Raw genomic sequence first — 15,020 nt, forward strand, 5'->3', positions numbered from 1 at the left:
AGAAAGAAAGAAAGAAAGAAAGAAAGAAAGAAAGAAAGAAAGAAAATTGTAGCAATCGTCGAAATGGCCAAACCACCGAGACGGAGCTGACGTCGTACCCTTTCAGGTGTAGAGATCGATCGGTCACACTTTTTTTTGTTGTTATTCAAACAGATGGTGACGCAGAAGGTGGCAAACAAAGACGAAATAAAGAAAAAAAAGGTAGAGCATAGCTAAATCATTAAATTGAACTAATGCGCTGAAGACGTGTTCCCAACTAGGGTTACAGAAATAGCGTCTTTTCCTTTTTTTCAATATCTCCTCCTTTTCTCAAACTGAATGAAGATGAGGTCGTTATTATGCCAGTATCATAGGGGATAACCAATATTAGCCGGCTTTAGCCATTAGTTAGTTGCCAACAGTTGGTGCTGGTAGTATATCTCAAAAACATTGGAAGACCCTTAAGCTTCGTGTACGTGACAGGTTCATCCTGACGAAGGCCTTGCCACGGCCGAAACGTAGAGTAAAAAAAGTATCCTATATTCGTAAGTATGCTCCTTTATTTCTTGATTATATGTGCACCAAACCCACAGAACTTCTTTTTTGAAATCGATATCTATCTGATATCGATTTCAGCCATCTGCACGCTTGCGCAACACGATATGTCAGCCCCTTCTGTCATTACATGGAGGTCAGGACACATGAACAATCACTACACAGGCGCTGCAAAAGTCTGTTTTGCATGCGTATATGTTGTGTTCTTCAGATATAAAAAATCTAACGCTAAATCATTGCCATGGACTCAGCGATAATCTACAGCCCATACTTGTTTGTACCAAACGTCATGCGCTCGGGCGGCCATTTCGAAACTATGTCTATTCGATCATAGTGTTTCTCAAAATTAACTAGAGGGCACTCTGGCGCTGCGATGGTTCAGCGACCATGGGAATGATGGGTAGTATACACATTTATTTGCCTAGTCTTCATACTTGCGGGCTGCGAATCGTACTTGCGGCTTCGTTTATTGCTGGTTACGGTTTTGTTTTGAAAGAAAGAACAAACCCTTTTGAACTTAGTGACTTGATTCAAAATGGTAAGCCTAAAAGAATAAGGTTTTGAAGCGCAAACGGTGAACATTTGCCAATTTATGTTTTCGTTAAAAAACAGCTCCAAGCCACACGAACACACGCGGAGCCAGAAGCAGGCCAGAAGTACGAAAATTAGACAAATGTGTGTACTACTCATCATTCCCATGCTCGCTGAAGCTCCGTGTGTTGCAGCTCCCATAGACACTAGCGCCAGAGTTCCCTCTAGTGTATACTAGGAAACTCTATATATTCGATGACGGGAAAGCTACGGGCACTATCTCCAGTTGTGTTTTAGTGCTATCAGGAACAGAACAAAGGTTTGGGGTGAATATAGAAGCGTGATTCATCAACTTGAGGTTGAATGGGTTACGTTGGTCTAATTCCTTAACACACTCTTCACACTGGCCCCACCGCACCGTTCTAGTGGCTAAGGTACTCGGCTGCTGACCCGCAGGTCGTGGGATCGGACCCCGGCTGCGGCTGCTGCGTTTCCGATGGAGGCGGAAATGTAGGCCCTTGTGCTCAGATTTGGGTGCACGTTAAAGAGCCCCAGGTGGTCGAAATTTCTGCAGCCCTCCATACGGCGTCCCTCATAATCATATGGTGGTTTTGGGACGTTAAACCCCAGATATCAATCAATCAACTCTTCACACTGTCACGCTAGTGAGGTAGCACAAACCATAATCTAAGTTAACGAGACCTATATCTGGCACAGTTACAGACACGGTCCACCTTCAACCAAACTAGCGCACGCTAGTCTGCGTCACCGCCTTCCCTTCTGTCTTGCGCCCCGTTTTTCACTGCAACAATCGAAGACGAAAACGAAATTTCCTATACAAGTGTCGGAACGCTAAGACGGATGAGTGCCCACTCAGCATCGTTCCGGGGAAGATACATGTTCCTCAGGCGTTCCCGTCAGCTAACACTTTACTGGGCGATTTTGTTTTTGTTTTTTCCCGAACTTGCTCCGAGCTCACAGTGGTACGTGGGACGGCGGGACGCGCAGCACGAGTCATGCTTGTACGCTTCCCTCCACCGAGGTCCCACCGGAGTCCGGTCTCTGGACGCGGGCCAGGCCACGGCGACGGACGACGACGAAGTCACCCCTCTTTTCTTATTCTTCCGTCGTTCCTCTTCGAGTCCGAGCCCTGGCGGCTCCAGCCGCGCGCCGTCGCCGGCGACGATCGATTTCAGCCGCTGTTCCGCCAACCCTCGCGCCGCGCTTCTTGGTGGCGGTTGGTGCCGTGCCCCCCTTTTGCTTCCCGCCGTCGTCTTGCCCCCTCAACCGCCGCCAGTCACTTTCTGCGGGAACCCTTCCTTTCTTCCCACGCTTTCTCGCTTCCCCTTCTCGCTGTCATCATCCACGTCGAAGGCACACGGTCGCGTATAGGCGCGGCTGTGCCATTGCCTTCTCTCTCTCTCCCTAGACCACGGCCCAAAATCCTGCCCGCTTTCCCGAAGTGTCCTGTCGCCGTCTAGTCTGCGACGGATAACCGCCGCTCCCCGGACGCCGCTGCCGCGGCCGGACCTTTCGCGTCGCGACACTGCTTCAAGCACGGCTCCACAGTTGATTTAGCCTTTAACGAAACAAAAAGAGAAATACAAGCTCCCGGAAAGCACTATTGCGTTATTCTCCTTTTCTTTAACTATTAGCAAGTTCATGCGCAGTCTTGGAGGTTCGTGGAGCCTTTCAAGATTTGAAAATGAGAAAGCTACATGCGACAGCATGGACGCAGAAGTATATTATCACCTGTGAGGATGACAGAGCATATCAAGCAAACGTACTCTTGCTTTTCCTTTGGTTCTTTTCCGACAACAAGCCTTGTGAGGTTGCGAAGTTTGGTATACAGCACCACGTGCGCGTTTAATCACGCGCTAAGCGCGAGCTTGCAAGCAATATACTTTAAAGCCGGCACAATAAAACTTCGTTTCTTCGTTTTCCAATCTTAAGATGACAGCTAAACATGTAATCAGCAAGAAACAACAGTTATAGCTTTCACGCCCAAAAGCAAAATCCCTATGGTTAGGGTGCACACATATACGACGAGAGCGGTAAGCGGATTAGCAGGTTATTCCTGCGCGATTCAGTCTGAGCTTCCAGCATAAGTCAGCGCCTTTTGAAAATAGAATTGCCTTCACATGAGCAAGAAACAGTCAATGAAATGTATTTTCGATACAAGAAAGCTTTCGGAATAAACCAAACAACACTAACTTTTCCTACACCATAATGGCGTCAATCGCAGCATGCCGTTGGTGTTCTGTCGGTGACGGCGTAACAGTTTATCGACTGACGTCATCAACGTCATCCTGTCCGGTCGAAGAAAGCGCTCCAGCGCACTCGCTGACGTTTTGTCTTCCCGCTCGGTAAGGCATTAACATCGGCACAGCAAGCGGTATAATCGGGCTTCTAGACGGCAATTTAGACAACTGCGCGCCTGTACACGCCTGTCAAAGAACTCTGTGCGTGGATCACCAGAAGGCTAGCGCATAATACACCGCGAGCAGTGGTGTAATTATACTTACACTATTGTAAAGAATATATTATTACACTATTGTAAAGGTATATAACAGCTGTATCTTGCCGGTACTTAGCTACGGACCAGAAACCTGGAGACTTACGAAGAGGGTTCAGCTTAAATTGAGGACGACGCAGCGAGCAATGGAAAGAAAAATGGTAGGTGTAACCTTAAGAGACAAGAAGAGAGCAGAGTGGATTAGGGGACAAACGGGGGTTAAGGATATCATAGTTGAAATAAAGAAGAGGAAATGGACATGGGCCAGGCATGTAGCGCGTAGACAGTATAACCGCTGGTCATTAAGGGTAACTAACTGGATTCCCAGAGAAGGCAAACGGGTTAGGGGGAGACAGAAGGTTAGGTGGGCATATGAGATTAAGAAGTTTGCGGGTATAAATTGGCAGCAGCAAGCACAGGACCGGGTTAACTGGCGGAACATGGGAGAGGCCTTTGTCCTGCAGTGGACGTAGTCAGGCTGATGATGATGATGATGTTCATGATGATGATGATTGTAAAGAATACAGCACATACCGTCGCACGCCAACACTTCGATAAATGGCGAAATGTGGAGGGAGGGGTCTTAGAATGGACGCTATCGCCCCAGTTACTCTGGCGCTGCGATCGTTCAGCGACCATGGGAATGAGTAGTACATGGATTTTCCTAGTCTTTGTACTTGCGGGCCTCGATTCGCACTTGTGGTTTGGTTTATTGGTGTGTTTCGGTTTTGCTTCAAACGAAAGAACGAACCCATTCGAACTTGACAAAAACTCGTACATTTAAGAACTGTGAGAATTCTTGACAAGACATGTAAGAATTACATGTATACGAGTTTGCTTATTTTGATTCTTGACAAAACAGCTTCAAGCCACGCGAACATAAACGGAGTCATAAATACAAAGATTGGACACATTCGTGTACTGTATACCCGTCATTCCTTGATTGATATGTGGTGTCTTACGTCCCAAAACCACCATATTGCCACATTCCATTTCCCAAGTTTTGTTATCGTCCCAAAACACTACACAATTCTCAGCGCAAACCGCGCCTGCAGTTTTCGAGAAGCTTCCGGACTGTAGTAGATCATTTCGATAAGATCACGCCTACTTTGCGAACTGTACAGATTATTCTGGAACCTACGCCACCGCCAGCGATAACGCTAGAACATTCGACGGCAAGAGTATAAATGCCGACGCGCTTCGCCGCTTGTCAGTAGTTGATCGACGTTCGGCGCTCCGTTCACTGCTATCTGTGCAACACTGCTACTGTAATCGAACTTTACGTTTACCGGGCACAGGTTCACCCAAATAAACAGTTAAAACCCAGCACAAACTATCCTGTCTTTGGCCACGTCACGACCCCGTGACAATATGATTATGAGAGACACCGTAAAGGAGGGCATGGGAAATTTCGACTACCTGGGGTTCTTTAACGTGCACCAAAACCTGAGATACCCGTCATCCCTATGCTCGCTGAAGAGCCGTGCGTTGCAGCTCCCACGGACGCTAGCGCCAGAGTTTCCTATAGTGTAACTCTATATGCTATATATCGGCTGGGTACACGTCCCGATATCACGAAAACCTCAACATCAACATGTTTCAAAAATAAACTTTTTGCAGCGTTGCAAGAAGAGGGCATCTAATTAACGCTGCTTCTGCACAGAATGTAAACCAGGTGACCTCATTAAAACTACTTGCTGTATTCACCCTTCTTCCAATTCCAATCTGCTAACTCAAACAAAGCGTGAAATAGGAAAGTTTTCAGTTCCACCGTCGTGGACTGTACTCACGTATCCAGAAAGTATGCAGCATTTCGAGCATTTCTCCTTCAGGAATGCAACAAAAATGTCAGCGAATCGGCCTGTAGTGGCTATAACGCGATTAGCGAGTGAACTAACTTGTGGCCTAAGCCATCTTCTGTCTCTCTATATAGATTATTATCACGCTTACACACATCGAAGAAAGGGTGCTCTTCGGTTGACTCAGAGCCACTAAACGTTTATTATCTCATCTCTTTACACATAAAAACGACGATAAGCGCGCACATGAATCTCACGAAGTAAGACGGAGCAATTAGCGTTAGCACATGGCTTCCTGGCTGTCGGGTAGAAAGTTATCTACTATCTACGACGAGAGTACAAGTCAAGGTACACCCTGACTTCTCGACGCTACTCGTAATTGATGTCATCTCGCCTCGCTGTGAGATTCAGAGAGAGCTCATTCAGGTGCTTCGCCCCAGTTCATCTTATAGATGCAAATTTTTCGTTGTTGTTGTCGTCGCGAGGACGCACAGTTTGCAGTACCAAGCAACGGGGAGGGTTTTATAATTAATGCTCTAGAAGAAGTGCCTGCTTACAGAAAAGCAACGCGAGGAGTCACGATCAATATGCCGCCTCGGCTAATTAGTGTGCCATGGGTTCTTGATTGTACAACACTTATTAAACAACACCGAACGTCTCAAAATTTTCCTTGTGCTTCTTCTTTGTGCCTCTCCGAAGAAAACCGGCAGCGTTACTACATTGTACGCACTACAACACTCAATCTCCTTATGTTTTCAAAGAATAAATTAATAAATCGAGGAATCGAGGACAAGTTTCTTTAATCACTTAGGAATTTGTGTACTTAGGAGCCAGCTTCCGTAAACAAAGGTCGTGTGAACATGCAAGGGACAAGCCTGATTCACGATACCGATAATGTTCATTAAGCAAAAGTTTCACATTATGGTAAAAAAAAAGGTTATTTTTTTTTGTCCCTCCTGTACAAGGTACGGTGCGTCAGGTCAAGACCATTCACTCGTGGCTCTATTCCGGGGCCACAGAAAATGGGCACACATACACAGCCCAGCGTACGCGCGCTTTTTTTTTTTTTTGTCTCCGTTTCTTGCGCCACATTTATTGACCGCTTTTCAGGTGCCGCAAAAGACGAGAAAAGTAAACAGAAGACCGGCGAATCGACAAGTACAATATGTAAACTTACTTCCTGTAAAAGTAGTTCATCTTGGGAATAGAGGTTGACGGTGTCAGTAGTAGCCGCAGTGATAGGTGAATAGAATTAACGGAGCGCATCAAACGAAAACACTAAAATGAAGTGTTATCGGCGAAACACATGCGCATTGCACGTATTGGGTCCTGGGGTTTTATATGCACCTGAACCTCGACCTGAAAGCGAAGCCCGAGTGGGGGATTCTGAAAAAAACATCTGCAGCCACAAAGGCACGAGCGAAATCGTCTTGCTCTTTAGTGTCCCTTTAAATGCGAGTACTGACACATTCCGGCTTCCCCTCCTTCACCCTCTTTATCTGTTTTAAAAGTGTTGTTTCTTGGGCGAGTTGGAAATTCATACTTGGAAGGGTAGCGCTAGCGGACACGGTCTGAAAAAAGGCACATTGACACATAGACGGAAATGCTTCAGCTACTGATCTTTTGTTGAAAATCTACGACACATATATTCATCGCTTTTTTAACAGGAAAGTGCTTTATGCCGGGGTCCACCAAGACTTCACTGACGTATTTCCGTCACGGATATGACGTTGTTAAATTTTGCAAGTACAGCATATAAAAAATCAACCAGAAAAAATTTTGTATGCTGGCCAAAACGTTGTTTTCTGACCAATGACGATAGAAAGAGCGCCTGCATTGCTGCCATCACGAAAAAAAAATGGATTCCCGCTAAGAGCACGTAGGTTTGTTCTGCCCACTTCATCAAAGGCAATGTAAAGCTCAGCGCAGACTAATGGCGCAGAGGCGATATTCAGACGTTAGACTAATCGAAGGCACCCGGTTACCGGGAACACACCGGTCGCTGTCCTCTTCCACCTGTGGCAAACAAGTGTACTGACACCTGAAATGGGTAGCAAAACGAGAAAGCTAACACTGAAAAGTCATCGCAAAGCTGTTCATTTTATAGTTTGAGCAATATCAGCGATGTGTACTGTTTTACACAACACGGGACACGAAGTAGCCGCGCTTAACATGAATCGCCGCACAACATGTACGTCGTGGTAACCACGTTTCGTTGTCGTTGCATTTGATTTTTTTTTTCAAGTGATGCCGTTGAGTGGGCTCTCATCTGTGCGAGCAAATATGACTCATCGCCTTTCTTTCTGTCGCTAATGAACATCGCCACACTCAAGCTAATTTATATTTTGGGCATGAACATAGACTGTAGATTTGGGTAGGTTCGACTTGAAAGTCTGATTCATGAATAGCTTACTCGCGAGTAAACCATAATAGTTCGTGTGACCCTGCAGCCGCAGTTGACTTATCAAATCGGTACATTTTATAACTTTTCAGTCAGACAAACACGTCTGATTACGAGCGGTCCTGATCGCCGCTGATCTCTTTAAAAAGTGCGGTGTGACACAGACGCAGAAATAAGCATTTTATCCTGAGATCGCGTGCTCAGACGAAAACAGAATTATGTTCCGGGTTCAACAGGAAGAAGGTTTAAAGTTCTAGTCGAAAAGTTGAATTGAACAAATTCACTATGAATCGAGTAGGTCTTCTCCTGCATGTCGACAGTGTGGCTGCACTTTGAAGACGCGGAAAGGGAAAAGACAGGTGTGCGCTGTCAATTCCCGGTCTGCGACTTCAAAGCGCATCCACATCGTCGGCATGCATGCACAACCAAGTGACTCAATTAAAGGAGTCGTGAAACGGTCGCTTTACAACGAAAATGCGGCACCATTGGCAGCCACATGCGCTAACTGTGTCTTCAGCCCGAGTGGACCTGCGTATAATCTTTTGCCTATCGAGGAACACGGAACTCTATGGCATACCAAGCACGCGCAAGAGACGCTCATCGGCGTCTGCCATACGCGATCCGCGTTCCACAAGGACGCTCCGCGTTCCACAAGGACGCTACTTAATATGACGCCAGAGTTCAAGTTAGCGCTGATTGCGTATGACAAAGACGCTGATGGGACGCGGTGCGGCGTCTGTGTTGTTCATACGACCTTCGAGTGGCTCCTGCTTCCTACAATGATCTTCAAGTGAATTTTTCAAGTGAGCGTTCAGCTTTGTTTGTGTCGCATCAGTGAAAGTGCCAGGACTATTTTGATGCCAAAACCTGCTGCGTGAGTGGACTATTTTCACGTTTTGGAACGTTTTTCTCCGGAGCCGGCCACCGCCTGGGCTAAGCCTAACGAGGTAAGCCCACGCCGGCGCGACGCCAGCCGCGTCGCCGTTCCCGGGTGCTCTTTTCACTCTTCGCAGGGCTTATTTTCAGAAAAGAATGGAATATCAGGTGGTGGGGGAGGACATAACCCCCGAAGAGGTGACAGAAGACCGAGGTTGGCAGTCTGCAGGCGCCAGAAGAGCTGGCGCGCACTCGGCAGGCGCTAATCTTAATGGTGCTACTCTCAACGAGACGAAGTCGACAACGGCCGAGGCCCCACGAGGCCGCAACAGTGGCAATAACATCAAGGCTAGAATCATCCGCGCTGGCCGGATGCCCCAGCTCCCCAGGGAGGATACGAAGATCGTGATTCGGCCCCGCGGAGGCCTCAATATTGTCAAGACCGGCTGCACCGTGGTGGCTGATGCAATCCTGGCAGCCACAAGCATCTGCGCCGAAGATTTGCGGGGCGACACGCTATGCCCCAACGTGCAGCAGAATATTATGGTTGTCAGCACACCTAGAAGGGAAAATGCCAACCACTACGTCAAAGTTCGGCAGATCGTCGTCATGGGCCGAACATACGAGGTCAGTGCTTACGAGGCCGCCCCTCATTCCACGTGCAAGGGCGTGATCCGAGGTATTCCACTCGTAGACGGCCCGAATGATATTGACAACAAGATCGTAAATGAAAGAAATCCGCTCGCCCTGGCAGCCAAGCGCATAGGCAGCACCGGTACGGTAATCGTCGCCTTCGACGGTCATAGAGTCCCAAACTTTGTACGCTACGGCCCCACCCTTGTGCAATGTTCGCTTTATCGCAAGAAAATAGACATTTGCTACGCTTGTGGTCGGCTCGGTCACCGTGCTGATGTGTGTCCCAGCCCAGGCGACATCGTATGTCGGGGCTGTGGGGCTTCAAATCCTGACGCACAACACAAGTGTACCCCCAAGTGCAGGCTGTGTGGTGGGCAACATCTCACGGCTGACAAGGACTGTAGGCAAAGATTCCAGATCCCGTATGTCGTGCGACGAAGGCGCTGGGAGAAGTCTCGCGCCACCGATCAAGGCCAAGCCACGGCACCACCATCACCCCCCACGGATGGGCAAGACTTCCAGCAGTCACGTGGTTCCGGGGGCCGTTCCAGGCGACGTTCTCGGTCCCATTCCAGGGGCCGTTCCCGGTCCAGGAGTCGCTCCCGGTCCCGAGGAGGAACCCGGCGCTACAAGTCTGGGAGCTGCTCCAGGTCTCGATCCAGGTCTACCGGGCGTCAACAGCAGCCTAGCGGGGTGTCAGCGAGAAGCAAGAAGTCGGGCTCTATAACCTGGGCTGACACGGTCCGAGGAGGGCCAGCTGAGATACTGTCGGGGTCACTCCCAGAGCATGCGGAGAGCGCGCGCGAGATTTCCCAGCTGAAACGCGAGAACGCAGCGATGAAGGAAACTATAAACAGGCTTATGTCCGAAATCGCTGAGATTAAGAACGCGAGAAACCCACCACCGCAACCCGCCGCTGCATGCGTCGCCGATACAATGCCCCTACCCATGGAGGTGCACAGCACTAAAGCCGGCGACAGCAGCAGTGAGGGTCAAAGTGCTCCCAAGAAGAGGGCCGTCGCCTACGAACAGGAAGGTGTAGCGATTCGAGTCAGGTCTGAGCTTCGAGACACGCTATCCGCGCTCAGTGAAAGCATCAATAAGCTCGGGGAGAATTTCGCCCAACTGCAGATCACCCTGGCCGCGCAAAACGACCGAGTATCCAGGGTAGAGTCGTTTCTCGAAAGCGTAGTGAAACCAGCTCTGACCTCAACCGCCGTCGTACAACCCCAGCCCGGCGCTACGGGCCCCATCGTCCACGCTATTCTTAGCCAATCTGAGGGCAGCACCAGCCCACAAAAGCACCAAGATGGCCAAGCCAAGTGAGACGTTTCTCATTTGGCAATGGAACTGCAGGGGCTTCCCTAGTAAAAAGGTGTCCTTGCAGCAGTACATTCGATGCTCTAGCGAAAAACCCCTCGTCATTCTGCTTCAGGAAACATTAACTCCAAACGTCACACTGACTGGTTACAAGCCCGTCTCGCGTTATTCTGATGGCCGGGGCGTCTGCACCTTGGTCAGTAACAAGCTCACACACATCTCTCACGACCTCAAAATGGCCACCAGCAGCGCCGAATATGTCATGACCGAGATTCTGCCGCGCAGCTCAGACCGAAGCAGCATCTTTTTTCTCAACGTGTACAGTAGCCCTAAGGACCGACGGCAGCGCTTCAGGGCCCTCATAAAGAAGGCCGTCAACTTGGCAGGTCCCAACCCCCTGGTTGTGGCGGGCGATTTTAATGCTCCGCACCACACTTGGGGCTACCCGTACAATACCAGCAAGGGCGCGGAACTGTGGCAGAACGCGACGGACATGGACCTGACTCTAATCACCGACAAGGCCTTTCCAACTCGGTTGGGCACCTCATCCTGCAGAGACTCCACTCCCGACTTGACCTTCGTCAAGAATCTCCCCGATGTACAGTGGGCCAACTCAAACATTGACTTAGGTAGCGACCATTACGTCCTGGTGACGCAGTTCTTAGTGGTTCGAAAGAGGGCACGGGAGTTTTCTTGGACAAACTGGGACCAGTTTCGCAAAGTCCGCAACGACCGACCCCTACCTGCAACCAGGCCAAGCCTACAGGAGTGGATTAGCCAGCTCAGAGAGGACGTCATAAGTACCACGAAGAATATTAGTACTGACCTTCCGGTTGAAAAAATGGATAGCCGCCTTGCCCACCTGCTCGAGGCCAAGCAGTCACTTCTCGCCCGCTGGAAAGGCCAGCGCCTCAATCGCAGGTTGCGCAAAAAAATCTCCGACCTAAACAAGACCATCGAGGAGCACTGTCGCGTCCTCTCCAAGCAGCAGTGGGACGAGGTGTGCAACTCGGTAGATGGCCAGATGCGTAATGGCAAGACATGGAACCTGCTCAAGCACCTGCTCAGCGAGACTAACACCAAAACTAACCAGCGGAACGTACTAGCGCGAGCCATGCACGAAGCCAAGCAGTCCTCTTCAGAAGAGGAGGTTTTGAAGCAGCTGGTGCAAAAGTACCTCCCTGTCGACTCGAACCCCGCAACAACAACGTACCCTGAGTACTCAGGAGCAGCCAACACTGAACTGGACGCCGAGATATGCCACGAAGAGGTTCGGCAGGCGCTTTACGGGCTCAATGGAAGGTCTGCCGCGGGCCCCGACGGCATAACTAATAAGACCCTGCGCAACCTGGACGACCGGTCAATCGACTACCTCACCGAGGTCATCAACGAGGCATGGAAGAGCGGCGAGGTCCCCGACCCGTGGAAGGTCGCACGCACCGTGCTCATTCCTAAGCCGGGGAGGTCACCCAACTTGGACAACATGCGCCCCATTTCGCTCACATCCTGCGTGGGAAAGGTAGCCGAGCATGTAGTCCTCAATAGGTTGACTCGGTACCTGGAAGACAATGGGATCTACCCGTACACTATGATTAGTTTTCGGGCCAAGCTTTCGACGCAAGATGCTATGAAGCTGCTCAAGCACCAAGTCATCGACTGCAACACTCGAGACATGCGGGCCATTCTCGGCCTCGACTTAGAGAAAGCCTTCGACAATGTTACTCACTCTTTCGTGTTGCGGTCGATTGCTGAGCTCGGCCTTGGAGTCAGATTCTACAAATATATCAAATCGTTCTTGACCCGTAGGAGAGCCACCCTCAGTGTGGGAGACCTTGTCTCCGAGGAGATAGAGCTGGAATCGCGCGGCACGCCACAAGGGTCAGTGATATCGCCCACCCTGTTCAATCTTGTCATGATCGGGTTGTCCAAGAGGCTCTCATGTATCGAAGGCATTAACCACACAATTTACGCGGACGATATTACCATTTGGTGCACAGGTGGCAGCGACGGGCAAGTCGAGCGCTCCCTGCAGGAGGCCATAGACACCACGGAAGATTACCTCCGTCCCACAGGCCTGAGGTGTTCCCCAAGCAAGTCCGAGCTCCTCCTTTACCAACCCACTAGACGAGGGCCCAAGTCCAAAAACTGGCAGCCGATCTCGAAGAGTGATATCAAGCTCTACACCGGAGATGGCAGCGTAATACCCAGAGTCGACTCCATTCGGGTCCTCGGCATGACCATCGAGTCCAATGGTTCCAACGGCAAGACTATACTCAAGCTCGCCGCCAAGACGGATAATGCGGTTCGGCTGGTTCGGCGGGTGGCCAACCGTTACCAAGGCCTCAAGGAAGACAACCTAATCCGCCTGGTCAATGCATTTGTGCTCTGCCACTTTTCATATGTCGCAGCCATGCACAATTGGCAGCGTGCCGAGCGTGACAAGATCAACGTCTTGCTCAGAAAGATTACCAAGCGGGCCCTCGGTATCCCGATCAGGACGCGCACCGAGCGCCTGCTCCAGCTCGGAGTACACAATACGTTGGAGGAGATTGCCGAAGCGCAGGAGCGGGCCCAGCTAGCGCGCCTTTCGAGCTCCCAGACCGGCAGACATATACTCCGAGAGCTCGGTCACTCTCCGGCTGAAGTGGACGAGAAGATGAGACAGGTGCCCCGTGAGATTCGTGACCTCATCACCGTGGCGCCGATACCGAGGAATGTCCATCCCGAGCACAATCGTGGTAGGCGACGGGCTAGAGCTGCCACTCTTCTCAAGCAGATTCACAGTGAGGAGCACGGCGTCAGCTTTGTCGACGCGGCAGCGTACCGTGGGAGCCGCGCCTTCTCCGCAGTCGTCGTCGACTCCAAACAACAAATCACCAACTGCGCATCGGTTCACACTGACGATCCGACGATTGCCGAGCAAGTGGCCATCGCCCTGGCCATCCTGGAAGGTGAAAGGGAGGTCATCTATAGTGACTCTAGGTCAGCTATTCGCGCTTTCGAGCGCGGTGTAATCTCCAAAAAAGCCCTGCGCGTGCTCCAAAGTGGTGGCCGCGACGGCATCAAGCACCGCGTACTGATTTGGTTTCCTGCACATGTTGGACAGGTCCAAGGCGCTCCCCCCAACCTCAACGAGTCTGCCCACGAGGCCGCGCGCGCACTAACCGACCGCGCGGGTTCCGGGCAACGATTCGGGGCCAACGGGGTTGCGGAAAACAGGGACGCGCCTGCCACGTACAACGAAATAACAAAATATTTTTACCTCGCGCGGAGACTATATCCACTCCCTCATCCAAATCTTAATAGGCCACCGGCCCTTACGCTCAGACTACTGCAAACCGACACGTACCCTAACCTGAGATCCCTTCACGCTATTTATCCTGACGTGTTTCCCAATGACGCTTGCCCCGCATGTGGGGATGTATCCACGCTGGCGCACATGCTCTGGGAGTGCAAGGCAATGTACACTAACCCCAACACTACATCGGTCAGGTGGGAGGCGGCCCTACGCAGCTCCCTCCTGGCCGACCAACTTTGGGCCGTCCAGCAGGCCCGCGGAGCGGCCGATAGGCTTGGCCTAACGGTCCCGACGTGGGAGTCGCCCGCTGCGCGCTGACGCGCGCCTTGCAGGACCTCAATAAAGTTTCGCAACCAACCAAAGACGCTGATGAGCGTCCCAGTTGCACGCACTCGCAAGTACCGAAAGCTTCCGCGTTCCTCGATAGGCAAAGAATTACTTATGATGACGTCACCTAGTTAGTGCGTGTGGACGCCGGTGGCTTCGCATTGTCGCTTTAGAGCGAGCGTTTCACGACCCCTTTAAGTTCGCTGACAAACGTCTCCTACGATTTATGCATTTTCTGTTTGTGTAGGCGCGACCACTCTCTGAGCAGGCCACACGGAGCAGGGGGCCGCCAACTTCGGAACGCCACGACGTATATTTTGCAAGGCGCCCGTCGGCCACGCGAGCCGTGCGCTACGTCGAGCCCCGTCATGTAGCCGCTAGACATTGCCCCAAACACATCCTAAAAAATGCGCGAGAAATAATAGAGCAGCAAACTCAAACACGCCGCGAAAACACCACCGGGACCTCGAAAAAGCATTGCCGGAAATGCCGCATCGGAAGTCTGCTGGGGTAGGCCGTTCGGTGAGAGTCAGTTTGTTTACAAACACCGAAACCATCTGTATACAGGTGAAGAACATGCACTGCCAGATGTCACCATGTGTGCATCAACATCTAAGGGTGCCGCAGTCACTAAGCAACAATATACATTACATATCAATGTGAAATAAACATTGAACTACTTCTGTAAAGGCACCTTTCACTTTCGTGTGTTCTACCGATTCCTGTGTGAGAGAGATCAACCACTTCGTTTTTGTTTTGTTTTGTTTTTTGGCCAGGTGACAC

The 15,020-nt window shown here is 50.5% G+C and overlaps 1 protein-coding gene across 1 annotated transcript in view; it reads left to right on the forward strand.

Annotated features, from left to right (window-relative positions):
- The window catches only part of Ih (hyperpolarization activated cyclic nucleotide gated potassium channel Ih), a 325,658-nt gene that overhangs the window by 271,350 nt on the left and 39,288 nt on the right, over positions 1-15,020 (forward strand). The window lies entirely within an intron of this gene.

The sequence above is a fragment of the Rhipicephalus microplus genome, chromosome 1 (assembly GCF_043290135.1).
Source record: "Rhipicephalus microplus isolate Deutch F79 chromosome 1, USDA_Rmic, whole genome shotgun sequence".
Lineage (NCBI taxonomy): Eukaryota > Metazoa > Arthropoda > Arachnida > Ixodida > Ixodidae > Rhipicephalus > Rhipicephalus microplus.